This window comes from Pteropus alecto, unplaced genomic scaffold (genome assembly GCF_000325575.1).
Source record: "Pteropus alecto unplaced genomic scaffold, ASM32557v1 scaffold72, whole genome shotgun sequence".
NCBI classification, from domain to species: Eukaryota; Metazoa; Chordata; class Mammalia; order Chiroptera; family Pteropodidae; genus Pteropus; species Pteropus alecto.
The window spans coordinates 16,403,116-16,420,272 of NW_006436811.1; the positions used below are offsets into that span (position 1 = coordinate 16,403,116).

Sequence of the window (17,157 nt, forward strand, 5' to 3'; positions counted from 1 at the left end):
TAGCAAAGTATATTTTATACAACATTCTGAATGTTGCAAACTTTAATTAAAGTAATCTTCATAATTATCAATTTGAGAAAGAAAACATAAATTGAAAAAAAATGTAGCTTTTCAGACATGACACAATTCTAATCAGTGACAGAATAAGAAATCCTAAGTGAATTTTATAATATAGACATTCATATGTTTCTTTTAACTAAGCTTGGAAATAATTTATTGTTAAAATAACCCTGGTAAGCCTATTATACATTATTAATCACTTTGATTTTGTTCAGTTATAAAGTGTATATTCACTGGCTGCAAGTTATATCTGGAATATATATTGATTCTAGAGGGCAGTTATAAAAGTTATTATTCAACTCAAAACATACTTTAAGCACAGATTATATGATATGCTTATGTGAATGTAATGTTGATAAAGACATGAACTGGTTTTACAATGTTAAATCCCAGAGGCAGAAATAATCTAGTTGACAATGTTATGTGCAAATAACAATGGGAAAGAATAATTCCAATCTGATTAAATATATTGAGCTATTGTATGGTAGAGAATGGAGAAATCACATCCTTTTATTGGGAGAATTAACAGACAGCTTAAAAACTCGGCTTTAAATTTCATGGATTAAACAATTTTGCTTTTTTTAAATTACTTTTTTAATGTGTGCAAGAGGGATTTCCTATTTACTTATTTTGATAGCTACTACATGTATAAATCTACAGATATTTATTAGGACCTCACCTTGCACCAGACATAAATTATTCATTGGGTATTCTTTGAAAATCAAAACTTCAATTTTAAGAACTGGCCTGCAAATATCAGTATATTTAAATAGTAAATTAAAAATTAAATTTTTCTATATGTACACCTAGATGCTTCTTTTAATCTGCAAGTCAATCATAATTATCCCAAATAACCTAAGCACATTATATCACTTACCATGTCTCTTTTGTAATATACCTACAAATATGCACACACATAAGGATATATATGTATATACTATATATAGTTTTCTTTTAGTAACAGCATTTTCACAATTTTCTCTGTAGTTACAGGAGTAAAATTAATCACTCCTTAACATAATGTATGGTATTTTTTCCAAAAAGTAATTATTTATATATTCAAGCTTTATAATTATGGTTGTATTAGTTTCCCAGGACTCCCATAACAAATTACAACAAATGTGGTACCTTAAAACAACAGAAATTTATTGCTCACATTTCTGTAGGCAAGAATTCAGAAATCAGGTTGTCAGCAGAGTCATGCTCTCTGAAGGCTCTGGAGGAGAATATTACTTTGTCACTTTTAGGCTTCTAGTTGTTTCCAGCAGTCCTTAGTGTTCTTTGGTTTGTCATTGCATCACAATTCACCCCAATGCAGTTGTCAAAAGTTATATAAATACATGTGACAAAAGTTATAAAGTTATGTAAAAGAGCCAGAACTCTCTCTAAATATTTCACATATCATGGTAGTTTCTTACAACATGTATATATTTATATTGACCTAATTATCTATTGAAAATTATTATTTTTTCAACAATAAACACCTTTATTACATGAGCTAAGATGGGAGGCGGGAGGATTTATTTGCCTTTCTGGGCCTTGATTTTCCTCAGATAGAACTCCAGTTACTTCCCTTCTAGTACAAGTACATAGCCATCTGCTCGGCCGCACTGTCCTTGTCTTGAAGTGGTGCATGTAAGAGGCTTGCCCTGCCATAACTGCTCCCATAGAAGACTGTTAATTTGGGCATTCTTTTTTCCTTTCATCATATTTCTTCTGAATTTTCTTCATCATTTTTTGTTTAAATCCCTTCCTCCTCAAGAGTCAGCTTGGCTCGCTTCTTGGGGCCTGGGAACAGTGTATAGTGAGATGCTAGCACTGTCGGTAGGGCATGCTGTCAATGAGAATGATGTAGTTCTTTACTAGGGTCTTGGTGCAAGCCAGTTTGTTCTTGGATGCATTGTAGACAATGTCAATAATTCATATTTTGAGCATACAGCAATCAGAGCCCAGGTAGAAATTCTCCACCTTCAGCCTCAAGGCTGGGCACTTCTTCTGGCCTCCCCAAACATGAACTGTCTGTATGCAGTAGGGGCCAATCCATAGTTCCACGCCAGCTGCACAGAGGAAAAGATTATTTTTCTTAAGTAGTAGATTTCTGGTTAAATGTAACAATGTATTCTGTTGTACTACCTTTCTTCAGTTTGATTTTATTTATTTTTTGAGTATCATAAGTATCTGTTTTCTTATATATATATATATATATATATACACACATATATACATATATATGGTATGTAAACATTATTTATTACAGCATTTCCATGTAAAGTAAAATCAACTTTTAAAATAAGCTATTTAGAAATTGATTTTTTATGAAATTACTTTCATAATATTCAATATATAATTAATACTTGACTTTATAAAAGCCACAATGCACAGGAACTCAGAGATTGTAAAAAAAATTCTAGTTTTCTGGTTATCTATAAAAATATAGAACAACACCATGGTATATTTCATGAGTCACAGTTTATCCCATTGGTAAGCCATTACCAGTAACCTAAAGGAAAAGTTAAGATTCAGTGAGTGCATAAATCCATGGATTTTTAAAGAGGAATTTTAATGAAAAGAGTAGATCATCTCTTTACTGAGCACTATGTTGCAAACTGAGCCGTTTACAAAATAAACCAAATCTAAACCATAATTCAACAGGGTCATTCAGCTTTATTCACGTTGCATCATAAAAAAGGATTCTTTTCTCTTGAAATTTTGAAAGTTATTATAGGGTAAAATCACAGATAAGTGGGGTACTTTTTCATTGTCCCAATTCCACAAAAAGGCCCAAACTCTTTAGACATCAGTAGAAACTATAAATATATCAGAAGTAGGTTTCAAAACAAAATTTTCTCTCTGAATGTATTACAATAAAACTGGTAAAGCAAAGGGCAGATATGCTTCTGTAAGATAAATGGTTTATTTTTATCTATTTATTTTTGCTACAACATCCATCCATCTTCACTCTTCCACTCTCTCCACACCAAACATAAAATTATTTATGCCGCCAAGGCATTTACAGATAATTGAATCAGTGCTCTAAATGTTTGCATGTGCAAAATACTGAAAACTTGGAATTATAGTGGATCAGAGAGCAATTTTCCTAAATTTAAAACATTTTATTTTAGAGAAAATATATACTGATCATATTTCCCCATCTTTAATTCTTTGTTGAATGTTTCTGTTAACTCTGACTATCAACTCTCCATTTTTCTGAGAGTAGAATTATCTCTTCTTTTAAGAACTACTACTCACTCCCCTTTCCAACCCACTTCTCTATTCCAACCATAAATTTCTAACAGCGGCTTCTCAGTAGCTTACTAGGGGTCTCTGTCTATAGCAGATCATCCCAGAAGCAATTCTTAAAGGCATTCCCTTCTAAAAACTACTTGTGTCTGTCTGTGTTCAAACTATGTAGAAATAACTTGTCTGAAAAAAATAAATAAATAAAGCTAACAGAACAAAAAAGACAAACTAAATCCTTTTTAATTGTTTTCTCTATTTGAATAAGGAGTTAAGACATTCCTAAAATGTTGTTTAGATTAATATGCATTAGGTGACAAACATAATGAGAGGGGTTTGTGAGCAATTAATTTTACTGGAAGTAGTTTCTTAACTGTTACTATCTCATTTAAAAGCAAATCAATGATAAACCAGTGCCCCTTACTTCAAATTATCAATGTTATTTTGATAATTTGATAATACATTTTGACCTTAATTAATATGAAAATAAATTATAAATAATAACTTATTGGTTATTTATAAACAATTAGTTTTCTTTAAGAGAGTGTGTGTGTGTGTGTGTGTGTGTATTTTTTTTAACCAAAGGACTTGTTGAAAACATTCCTTGATTTAAGAAAACTATAATTTGCCTAGTTTTATTTGCTTCGTTAATCAATATATAAAGTAATTATGAAATGCTTATTTTGTAAGGAAGCCAGAAAACCAATTCACTAAACTATTTCCTTTCCTTTTCTAATTTTCTCATTGGTTAACACCAAACTGGAGTCAAAAGACATGGGAACATATTGATGTGGTTCATACAAGTCAGTCTTTCAGGGAAGAGAGCAGAATCGAGAAGAATGAAAAGTGGATAAAAAAAGTCAAATGAAAAATATCTAGCATAATCATTCTCTTTTTTCTGTATTATCCACCTGTTTTTAGTTTAGGTTAATATAATGTATTCCCAATGAAAAGTAATCACAAAGATAGGTGACTCCAAAGAGAGGTGAATAATAATCAAGTTTTGCTCTAATTTAAAAACTAACATATTAGCCATTACTGTATTCTTCAATAAGGTTAAATGAATGAATTAATGAATGAATGAATAGGAAAAATAAATAAATAAAGATAATTAAAGACGTAAAATGTGTTACATACCCATCTCAAAGCTTGTCACAACCTCCCCTATGTTGATAATTACAACTGACTTCTTTCACCAGCCATTTTTATATTCTCCTGTTTTCGCTTGGCCCATCAAAAGAATCCACCTGCCACTAACAAAGTAACTTATCATCCTGGGATATGGTGTCATACCAACAGCTTAGGATTTGTCTCTGCTGTTAATGTGGTGAACATGCTGCTGTGACAGAAGTCCAATTTGCTTTGTTGATGGAAAGAGAATGTTTATCCATTTATGCTTTTTCCTTCACTATGGCTTTTTTTTTTTTTTTGGTCTGGGCCCAATGATCAAGAATGGGGTAGTTAGGGAAGAAGTCTCATATATATCCACAGGGGAGATTACTTTGTCTACTTAAGTATTCAAAAGCTATTCTGACATGTATGACAAGTTTGGGGCATTTACTTTAAATTGAATATCTTCATTTTGTGCTCATTCTCAGAGCCTCTTCCCCAAAACTTCTTGTAAAAAAAAAAAAATAGTTTTGTTCTTTCCTGCTCTCTGGAAAACTAGCTAATCCATAATTTCATGTGGATCTTAAACTCAGATAATTTCTCCAATCACACAAAGTAGAGAACCAGTAAAGTCAACTATCTGCTAGCTGGAGAATTCCTCTTTAACACTCATTTCAAAAACATTATTGAGATATTAGTTCAGCGACTATCCACAAGAAGCTGCTAACCAGCATACTTATTTGATCTATCTCTGAATCAGGATCATGAATTTTTTCCTACTTTATCTGTTAGTAGGGCCCTACCCCTTGAAGCCAAAGATTTCAATTAAGGGAGAGGTGAAGAATCAGCAAGAGAAACTAGTAAGGTACTTTGAGACAATCCCAGGATCCTACTCAGGTGTTCTATTTTTTCAATCCATTTCTGGTACCAGTAACTGTACTGCTTAGGTTCCTGATAAAAAAAATAGGTTTTCCTACTTAAGAGAAGGAAAATTGAGCAGAGTTTATTTAAAAACAGATAATTTACAAAAACGTGGGTATAAATATTTCAGAGACAGGACAGTAATCCCAGAGGGTATTAGCAAAAGAACTGTTATAACCTCTATGTCCTGCAATGAAAGAAGAAGAATATTTTTTGAAGAATTCAGAGAAAATTTTCGGGTCGTCTTGGAAGAGCCATGACTCACCCAATTGACATAAACATCTCATGTGACCTTCCTGCGAGGGACATGTAAGGAAAATACACTGCTTTTATTTTTCCACTACTTTGTAAATTACTGCTAGTCCTCTCCATTATTGTGGAAAAGCACAGAGAATAGGAAACAACAAATTTGGTTTCATAAAAGTTGTTTTTAATGTCAATACCATATGTATATGTGTGTGTATACAGGAACAGATAAAGATGCACAAAATACTATTCATGTGTACATAATTTTGTATGGCAAAGCCTCAAAAAAGAGAGTTGGTCATTTGCAATAATTTTCAGTTCAAAGAAAACTTTTCAAATATCTCATTCCTAGCTTCTCAGAATTAAAATGTTTAGAGTAACATTTTTTGACCCCCAAATTGTAATTCAGTTATTTTTCTATTATTGAAGATATTTTCTAAGTAAATAGCTACTACACTAAATAGACTTGATTTAAAAAACAATTTATATACAATCAGTATTAATGCAGCTATGTACTTATTTGACTATTGTAAAGTTTTAGATATGTATTGAATCAGAAATCTCATATTATGGCTTCCGTAATTCCAACCAGTTCTTGGCAATTTGTTATTATAAAAAGTACTAACAACTGAAACACCTTCCCAGTTCCATCAAAATATAATCTTAGAAATGGGATTCTTAAAGTAATATAGTTAAAGTCATATGTGTATGTGGAAGATGAATATGGACTACATATTTACATTTGATTTTCCTGTTTAGGAGCATATGACGTTTCACGATGGATTCTGATTTTATTATAAGTAATTCCCTCAATTTCTGTAGTTTATTATGTTTAGTTTCATATTCTTAGATGTACATTTTTGAGTGATGATTTATATTTTTTCTACCTGTGGTAACTACATATTTCATTCTATTTCCTATTAAAATATGAATATTTTACATTAATCTGCATATATTACTCTATGTTGAGACTCAATTTAAATAAATTAAAATAATAACATGAAGTATATTTTTTCATATGCATTTTTTCAATACATTTTCTGAATAATATACTGGTTAAATAATTAATAGATATTGTAACATTGAACTTTGTATTAAAAACTTTAACCTTCTATTTTATAAAATATAATTTTAAAGCATTAGATTTGGTTTATGTGTAGCTAATATTAGTATAAATATTTTTATGCTATTTTTCTAGGTCATTAGTTTTATGCTAGACAACTGCTTTCTTGTTTTGTATGTGTGTGTGTGCGTGTGTGTGTGTGTGTTTTAATTACTGAATCATCTGATACTGGCAGCTTTATTTTTGACAATTTTACCAATTTTTTTTCCCTATACTTATTTTTACACTAATTTATCTACAAATTACTAAAACTATATTAGTAATTTCTTCCCAGGAAATCATCACCTCAATAATTTTACTTAATAATTTGCCATGTAATTATTCTTGATTTTTTCTTGTAAATTTTGGTAAACCTTTTTTTATTCATGCTTATATTCTCATTAGAACAATTCAGACTGAATTTCATGCTCCTAAAAGTGAAATCCAATTTGAAAAATATATTTTAGATCACATATTTATGAAAACATATTTCAGAGCATATTTATTTCCTACTTGGAAAAGAGAATGAATAAGGCCACTAGAGAAATATTATAGCTAAGTAGAGAAGTATCTGTACTGTATTACACTGAATTGTCCACATCCTTAAGATTTGTATTTAATCAAAATTCATTATTTATGTTATAGTAATAAAATTAAAAAGAATAAAATAAGTATATTCTTTGTTCATATACAAGTTCCACCTTAACAATTACATCATATTTGTTCTCTAAGTATGAGAGATATCCTTAAGAGACAATTAAAGCATCTTAAAATATATTTATACACTATTTTTCTCTATTAATGCTGCCATTTAAATTTTTAAAGATATTCTCTTTTTATGTGTATTTATTGGCATATAAAGTTCTTATGAAAAATATTTCCAATTTCAATACAATTATATTTTCAACATTCTTTATAAAAGATGTGTAGCAAGTAAATTCATTTTTAACACATGAGAGGGCACAGACTGTGTATACTGCAGGTAATGAGTCTTTTTCTGTATGAATATATGTATGAATTTGCCATTACTCAAGATTGAAAATTTTCTTTCAAATTATTGCTGGAAACTAGCAGACCATATAAGAATTAAGAAATAAATGTGTTTATTTTATGCATTTCCACATCAGCTATGTGCTAATAATGCTCTCTTTTCAAATGTGTTCATTTCCTACTTTATCTCTCACTTTTCTTTCTATCTATAGGTATGTTTTCATTTTTAATGTGAATGAATAATTATATAGGTAATAATGGAATAAATGAGAAATTACATAGCAGTTGTAAAAAATGCTATTGATAAGGCTTAATATTTTTTTTTATAATACATAAGTTTTAATGTTATACTAGAAATGAAATTTAGTTTAGAGGATTTTTATTTTAGTATTTTAGGCTTTATTGTAAAACTATTCCTGGAAGAAAGATATTAACTATCCCATTTGCATAACATCTTTAATATTTTATCAATAACTATATAAATTATGTCAGAATTTTCCAAATGTTCACCATGGGGTACTAGTCCTCTTTAAAAAGCTCTGTTCTAATATTTATGCTAAAAAAATAGAGATTCTGACTATAATAATTTCATTCTTTCAAATTAACTCCCTACATAGTTAAATGATCAAGATATCTTAATGTTTCTCGCAGATTAACTAAAGCTTAGTTAGGTTTCCTCCTGATTGTAGGCCTCTGATATTCCTTTTCTTAGAACTTTTACTTTAGAAAACTTGCAATTTACCATTGTCCCATTGGGTTGTAAATATTCTCTCAACCACTTGGCGGCTTTACACCTGAAGAATATCTTTGTCCAGAACCTGGGAGACATGTTTTTGAAATGTATGTATCAAAAACGTTGGGCCACTATCTCTCAGTCTCTGTGGGAGAATAGGAGCCTGAATTGGTAAATGCTAATTTGCAAAGGCAGATGGTAGTCACATTGGCCAACCTTTCCACTTATATCTTTCTGTATTTTTTCACAAGCTCACCCTGATCTAAAAATCTCACGGCTGTCCTTTTGTTTCTAAGGAGTTCAGATCAACCTCTTCTTCCTATTGCAATAGTCTTCATTATAGTCTTCTTTGCCTGTTTATCTTGTTCAGTGCAATTTTTCTTGTTCAGTGCAAATGTGATATTTGGGAGGAACTATAAGAAATACATTTATTTAAGTCATATTTCTCAAAACATTAACACTGCGAAACTTGGGCTTTGTGAAAAATAATATCTGAAATTCAGATCGACGTATATATAAATTATATCTAATATGTGTTAAAAAAATTTTAACTGAGTAAATCTGAAGATCTAGTTGGTTTTATTAAGCAATTCATGAATCAAGCAGCATCCCATCTTGCAATTAGAAGGGTGATCTTAATTGTACAAAATGGAAAGTTTTTATAGGAATAAGGGGAGGGCAAGGGAGCTACTAACTAAAAAAAAGTCTTGTTTTTAAATCAGGACATCTTAGGGGGGAGTGGGAAAGGTTTTTATCAGGCAGATTGCCTCTTCTTTCTATTGGGGCGGGGGAAGGAGGTGAAACAGGCCCACATGACGGATCACCTCATTGGTGTTGATCAGAAAATGTCAGACTGATTAAGATTATATTACAAAGAGAAGCTGAAATAGCAATTAGCTCAGGTATTTATTTAATCTAGATTATGGGCTTTAGCACAAGTGACACCATTTGGGGCCTGTAGTTTTCTCTTTAATGTATATAATACATCATTAAATACTGAGCACTCACTATGGGCAAAACCTAATTTCTAGTATCGGAATAATGCAAAAATAAACAAGACATTCTCTCTAACACAAATTATTGCACATTAGAAATTGAGATAAATACCTACATTTAAAAATTATAAAGTAAGACATAAAAATACACCTTGAAAAAATTATGAAATGTGTCTCAAATGAAATAGTCTAACAATATTCCAGGGAAAATGTCGATTCCGAAAACACCATTTCCTCCCCTTGTCCCTTCAGGTCTAAGGGTGTTACTGAATCTCCTGATGTTATTTGTTTTTGGAGTTTCACCATCTCTTTCACCTGTGGATCAATGCATATTTCTAGCAATTGTGCCTGAATGGATTAAAGGCTTTTGATAAGATCTGATGTATCAGAGTCCAATATGCTACAATGCAGTTGTTGTGATTGCCAAATAATAATTTATAATTTGTGTAGTAAATATAAAATAAAACGCTAAGAAGCTTACAGTGATGTCATAGGTAGTGCTTAGTTTCAGAAGACTTTTATTTTCTCCATTCAGTTATTAAGTAATTGATTTGGGGCAGATCTATTCTACTCTGTAGGTCTTATCATTTAAGATACAAAGAAATTGTTAGATTGAGTAACTTCTTAGTTCTCTTGTTACTAGTCCAAAGTCCATGTGCCTGACACTTCGATAGGCAAAAACTCAAAATATCAGAGTTTGGAGTAAAAAAGTGTCATCGTTGGGGCCGGTTGGAATTTGATGTCACCCCAACAGTAGAGGGGAGGAAGAGGGATAACAATGGCGCAGACGTGTAGTTAACATTTTTCCTCTGTTCTTCCTCAAATGACACTGATGAATCACAGATCATTGAGATTTAATAGTTTTATTAAAAGTATATTTTAGAAAGACAAAGAATATCCCAAGGAGGCACGTGATCTCAGCACTGTAACCAACACAAAGGTGCCAAAATGGCTACAGAAGGGCAAAAAGGCCACAAAAGGTCACCAAAGAGGGAGGAGAGCCCCAAAGAGCAAAAAGAACCCAGACATAGGAAAGTCCACCTTATATTTTGGCTATGATGAGTGGTTCCAAAGGCATTCCTAGAGGATTGACAAGTGAGGTCATTTTGACTGACACCTGATTGACACTAGGCAATAACTTTGCCTAGTGCACATGTGTGCACCCAGATTTCAATCTGCTATAATTAAATTCATGAACTTCTAGGCATAGTCATGAAATTATAATGATGGTATAACGAAGCTGAAGTTATGGGCAGTACTTTCTGGGCATGCGTTCGTAACTGGTTTAAGCCAGCAGCTTTTATGGCCTTTTGTGCTCTAGAATTTGGAGTAATTTATAACTCTAAAAGGGAGGTATTTCTGGGAAGTCCTTAAGGAAGGTCTTCAAGGGAAGTTTCTATGGTTACAGAGCTGAGCCCCTATTTCTTTGTTCCTCTGTCACTCATGTCTGACTAGCTACCTAACAAAAGGTTTATTGATCAAGAATTTGACAACTGAAAAGATGGGAGTCTTACTAGTTCCTTAAATTCATCTTAGGAAAGTACAGAATACAGAATAAAAAAAATGAAAAAAAAAAGACATACAGAGTTCAGGTTTCTTTTATGTCAAGGGAAGGGTAAACGAGAAAGGTGCTTTTTGTAAAACTCAAGGCACAAGCAGAATTTCTTTAATGGTTAGCATGTCTGCATGCAAGACTAAGCAGAAGCTATTAGATGGAAGATGATGGGAACAATGCAGGATTGAACAAGATGAAGTCAAAGAGAAACCTAGCATTTCACTCTGTCACACTGTATTTCTTTGCATTATACATTTTATGATTGCATATGCTTTGACAAATTTTATAAGATACTTAATTAATATATATTAGAATTAGATATACTTAAGTTTTATTCTTAGATTCTTATACATTTTCTATTCTGCTTATTCTGTTCCAATAGTTTTAATATCTTAGGCCATTCCAATACCACATTTTATATTACTATATTTGTATAGGCCAAGACATTTTAATGAGTCTTCATTAAAAAGAAAAAAAAATTAGTCTTTTCCAATATAAATGTTCTAATATGTTTTATAACCCAGAAAAGTAGCTTGTCTACATAGTTATCCATCTCTTATTTTATATACAATAGGAAAATATCACTAATTTCCTCAAGCGATAAAACGTTTCTTGGTAATTTTCTTCTGTGTAGTTTATGTGCTTACCTTTTACTCAATTTGATTTTTCTTTGTGTAGCTGCTGGAGCTAAAAAAAATAATTCATTTCTTCCCATCTTGTACATTCTTATTAGGCTAATAATTAAATTAACAGAGACAGATTAACAGGAGAAAATCACAAGTTTAATACATGTTCATGGAAATTCACATAAGCATGAACATTCCAAAGACAGTGAGGCAATATTGGGTATATATGACAATTTTGATAAAGGAGAAAAGGAGGCAAGATGAGTCTTAGATTTTAGACATAAAAATGGATGATTTACAGGTAGTTGAGGGAAAGCAGGATACATGTAGCAAATTCTTACTGGTGAACTCTGAAACAATGGGACAGAAAGTGGGTATCCAGCTAGCAGGCCCTCACCTGAAGCCCTCCTATTCACCATACTTAATTCAAATTAGGCTAAAGAAACTTCCCAAGATTCCTTTCTAGAGTAGGCCTCTGTATCTGAATGTCTTAGGGAAGAAGGGGAAGGATTAAAAGTTCTTTTTGAGTCTTATTTTTTAACAAATAGCTTAAAATCATTATCTGAAAAGGCAGCTTCAGGGTGGCAAAACTTTGGTTTTCTTCAAAGCAAAGGAAATAATAAAATAATAAATTCAGAAAAAAAAATTCTTGTTTGCTTATTCTGGTGGTACATAACTAGAATTTTTTATCACAGTCATTTGTGGAGAACTATAAAATTATACTCATATATACCCTATTAAATAATGATTCTTAGTAAATAGTTCTGAAATTAAGAAAGGTACACCACAATTCTACAGGAGTCTTTGTGTTTGTCCTCTGTTTAAATAAACTGATGAATATAATAAAAATCCCAACAGCTAATATTTAAATGGAAGAACTGAGACTCAGTTGTACTTAAGCATTTCAAGACAGTATAAAGTTAGCAATTGCTTTCAGCTATGTGTAGCCAAAAATTTTAGATGATAAAATATGAGGCCATAAATCTATGAATTCTAAAGAATTAGTGTTCTATAAACTCTTTCCTCACTGTAAAGTACAACTAATTTAGAAGTAAATAATTATGAATTACTGGTAAATCATATTTCGAGATAGCTACAGTATTATAGACCATATTGCAGTTGGAAAGTTTAAAAATAAAATAAATGACTTTTAACATATCGAAATATGTTGCTGCTACAAGGATAACTGGAGAAAATATTACTAGCTTTAAATATTCCTAGAAAAGGAAAAATCTGAAGATACACAGAATAGTCACCTTCCCTCTCGGACTGGTGAATACTGGGGTTTTACCTCCAAGGTGGTTCCACAGGGAATTAGCCAGATCATGACCAAAGGGATTTGATACCCGGTGAGTCTAGTGGATTTCCACAGCTGCTAGGCATGGAGTGGCAGGAGAAAGCCATCACCTTTCACCTATACTAACTGTCCCTGTAGTATGGGCACCAGTGAATGGAGCACAAGGATTTGGTAGTGGAGGATAGATGCCTATACCTGAGATTACACAGTGTAATTGTATTTTGTGCCCCCTTCCAACATCATCAGTACTTTAATATGATCTTCACTTAACAAGTACACATGTATATATTGATTATATTTTCGGTAGTAAATCAAGAGTTGAGGATTAATAGATTAGCATAGATTAACAAATTACAGAAGAAATGATAATCTAATATATATAGGAATGATGTTAAAAGATTATTAATACCTGTTTATAAAAAAACTCAGCAAACAAGAATAGAAAAGAATCATACAATTCATTAAATGCAATTATCAGAATGTTTTTTAATTAATAATTAGAATAATCAAGCAGAGTAATTATATCATGGAATCTTCAATGTATTGACAAGTTTAATAAGTTGTTTCATTAAGCAGAGTAAATGATTTGAAAAATTAGCAAAAATAAGAATAAATATTTTATAGATATAAATTATTAGAGTACCAAATAATGCCTCTACAGAAAAGTAAATACATCTAAAAATGATGTAATATTATTGAGACCAAGAAAAAACAAAATAGTATGATTTTTTTATAAGGCTCACCTCATATAGAGTCTTACAACTTTTTTGTTGTTGTTTTTTCCAAAAAAAAAAGCAATAGCAGGCAGACTTTTAAAAGGAAAAATATTTAATCTGTTATAGAAAAACTATTCAGGCCACTTGAATATTCATCTCTTCTTTAAAACTCTATATTTTCTGACTGCAATATGTTTTATTATTTGTAGATCAAAAGATATCACATTTGAAATGCGTATCATTTTTATTGTTTATTTTTTCCTGTTTATATAACCAAAAACTTATTTTAAATTTTACTCTCTATTCAAAAATGGATAAGCTACACTATCCAATAATGTTAAAGAACCAAGGCAATCACATAAAACAAATCACACAAATCAGTACATTAGAGAACTGATTACATATCTTTGTTTGTTAAACATATGACTCCAGGGATCTAAGCATCACAATTATTTGACACATTAGTCATCTGGAGTTGTCATAAGATAACAAAATAAAAATTACCCGAGTTAATTTTATAAGCCTCAATAGTTTGGGAAATCTTGTCTTGTCATATTTTTATGCTTTTAACATTTATCACAGAATAAAATTATACCTGTTTATTCATTCAGGTAAAGTAGAACTTTAGAAGTTATGACCTGTAAAATTAAGAAACAAATGGTGTTTTGAATAAATTGACATGAGAATTTGATTTGCCTCAGTACCCACAGAGCATTTTTTAATCCATAAGCAACAACTGAGAATATAATAATTTTTTAACAGTTGCTACCCAGAAAGAATATCAAAGATTAAGAACACATAGAAAATAAAAATCTAAAACAAACGAGTATATACAAATCTGAATATTGTATAATACATAATAGACATGATGTTAATAAATAATATATCTCATGCAAAGTATTAAATATCTCTCTTGAAGGTAGGTTTTCTTGTAATCTTTTTTAGTAGGCAGTAGACAATAGATATTTATATCATATTCATATAGCATGAAAATATAAAGAGCAGAATACTGAATTCCTGTCATTTTCCTTCTCATTCTCTTTCCTCCTTCTCTTTTTTCCTTTTTCTAGCTAGATTTGATAATTTTAGTAAGATATCAAGTTGAGATTGAAATTTATATATTTACAGAAAACAGAACATTCATTTGAAGGGATACTTTGATAAATAGATTGTAAAAGAAAGTAGATTATAAAGATATGATTGAAACAGCGAGAATGGTTGGGAAATCATTCTGATTATACAAGGGTAGCAAACAAATCAAACAAGAGCAACAAATAAGATAAAGTTTTCTTCTAAGAGGGAGAAAAAAGTACGAAGAGAGAGTGGAAAAAAAAAAAAGCAAAAAATGGAGGCAGAAATGACGCAGAAACCACACAATTGAGTATATACAAATCTCTCTAAAATTTCTGTAAATTTTAGTTATACCTGAATAGTTATTTAAATCAATGTGTAATTGAGTGTGTCAGTTTGTGTGGGTGTGTATGCTTGGCATTATTTCTATTTTAAACCTTTGTTGGAATTCAATAAAGTCATTTAGGCCTGATGGTTTACTGGAAAAATTTAACTACAAATTCAATTTCTTAAAAACTATAGGGCATCGTAAAAAATTAATTAATTAATTAATTAATTAATTAAAAAAAGAAAAACTATAGGGCTATTCAGATTACCTGTTACTTCTTGGGAGAACTTGAGTAGCTTTTGCCCTTCAAGAAATTTGTCCATGTCACCTAAGTTCTTGAATTCATTTGTATGCATTAGTTAATATTATTTTAATAATACTTTTAATGTCTACAAGATTTGTATTGATGTTCACTCACTCAGTCCTGATGTTGGTAAAGAGTGTCTTCTCTCTTTTTCCTTCACAAGTCTGGCTAGAATGTGTGAAGTTTATCAATTTTCTCTAAGAACTTGCTTTTTGATTCATTGATCTTTTTCTATTAGATTTTTTAAAAATTTTCTATTTCATGTATTGTGTTCTTAATCATTTCTTTATTCTATTTGCTATGAATTTAATTTGTTCTTTTTATGTTTCTTAAGGGGGATGCTTATGTTATTGGCTTTGCATAATTTTTTATTTCCTAACATAGGAGTTTTGCACTATATCCTGTAAGAACTTTTTAGCTGCATCCCACAAACATTCATGTGTGTTTGTCATTGATTTTTAGTTAAAAATTTATTCTAACTTGTTCTTATAATAAATTCCTTAATTTCTTATTTAACACATGTTATTTAGAAGTTGTTATTTTGGTTCTAAATATTTGAGAATTTTCTAGGTAACTTTCTGTTATTTATTTCTGATTGAATTTTATTGTAGAGAATACACTCTTAAAATGTGAAATATTTTATAATTATTGATATTTGATTAATGGCCGGAGTATAGTATATCTGGGTAAATATTTTTTATACATTGGAAAAGAATGCTTAGTTTTCTGTTCTTGAGTAGAGACATATATTAATTTCAATTAGAACAATTTGGCTAATATTATGGTTAATCTCTCCGATATTTTTTCTAACTTTCTTTTGAATATTGAGAGAGAGATTTTAAAGGAACTGACCAATGTCAACCAGATATTGCTTAATATAATATAAATACTATTAATGGTCTAAATGTTTATTATCATCATCTCTTCTTAATAATAATTTCCTTTATAACTATATAACACCTACATTTTCTTTTTTTTTCTGGAAATTATTTTGCTAGGCAAGGGAGTCTACATGAACAGATTTTTTTTTTAATTTTAAATATGTTGATCCACTATTTCCTAGATTGTAGTTTCCTGTAAAATTCATTGTTAATATTAATTTTGTTCTTTATATATCATATTTTTCCTTTGATTTTAAAACTTTCTCTATAGCAGTAGTTTTAAACATTTTGATTGTAAAGTCCTTTTACCACCATTTGTTTGCTTGTTTTCACTTTTCTTTTGCTTAGAGTTTATTGAAATGATTTGACTTGTAGGTTTATGATTTTCACAGAATTTGAATTTTTAAAAATTATTTTCTGCACCTATTTTTCTGTTCCATCTCCTTTTACTTAGAGACCTCAATTACACACATATTTGGTTGCTTGAAATTATATCACAGCTTATAGATGCTCTATCTATTATTTCAGGCTTTTTTTGGTCACTATTATTTCATTATGGATTTCTTTTGGTTTATCTTTAAGCTCACTAAATTTTTCTTCTGTAATGTAATCTACTATTAACCCCACCTGCTAAAACTATTTATCTCAAACATCGTAGTTTTATTTTTAGAGGTTTTTGGTTTGTTTTTTGTTTGTTTGTTTGTTTGTTGTTTTTATTTGTTTTTGTTTTTTTTTTTTTTGAGGGAGGCATGGGGCAGCAGTCTTTTTATTACTTTCTATATCTACCTAGGTCTTCCTGTTTCTTGGAGTAGCTATAACAACTGTTTTAATTTCCTTAGTCTACTAATTCTACCTTCTATGTCAGTTATAAGTCAGTTTTAATTGAATGTTATTTTTCTTATTATGACTGATATTTTCCTACTTTAAACATGCAGGATAATTTTTGACTGAATGTCAAACATTATAAATTTTCTCCTTATTAGGT

The 17,157-nt window shown here is 30.4% G+C and overlaps 1 pseudogene; it reads right to left on the minus strand.

Moving 5' to 3' along the window:
• Nucleotides 1–1,580: 1,580 nt before the first annotated feature.
• Nucleotides 1,581–15,310, minus strand: LOC102893340 (annotated as a pseudogene).
• Between the last annotated feature and the right edge of the window lie 1,847 nt (nucleotides 15,311–17,157).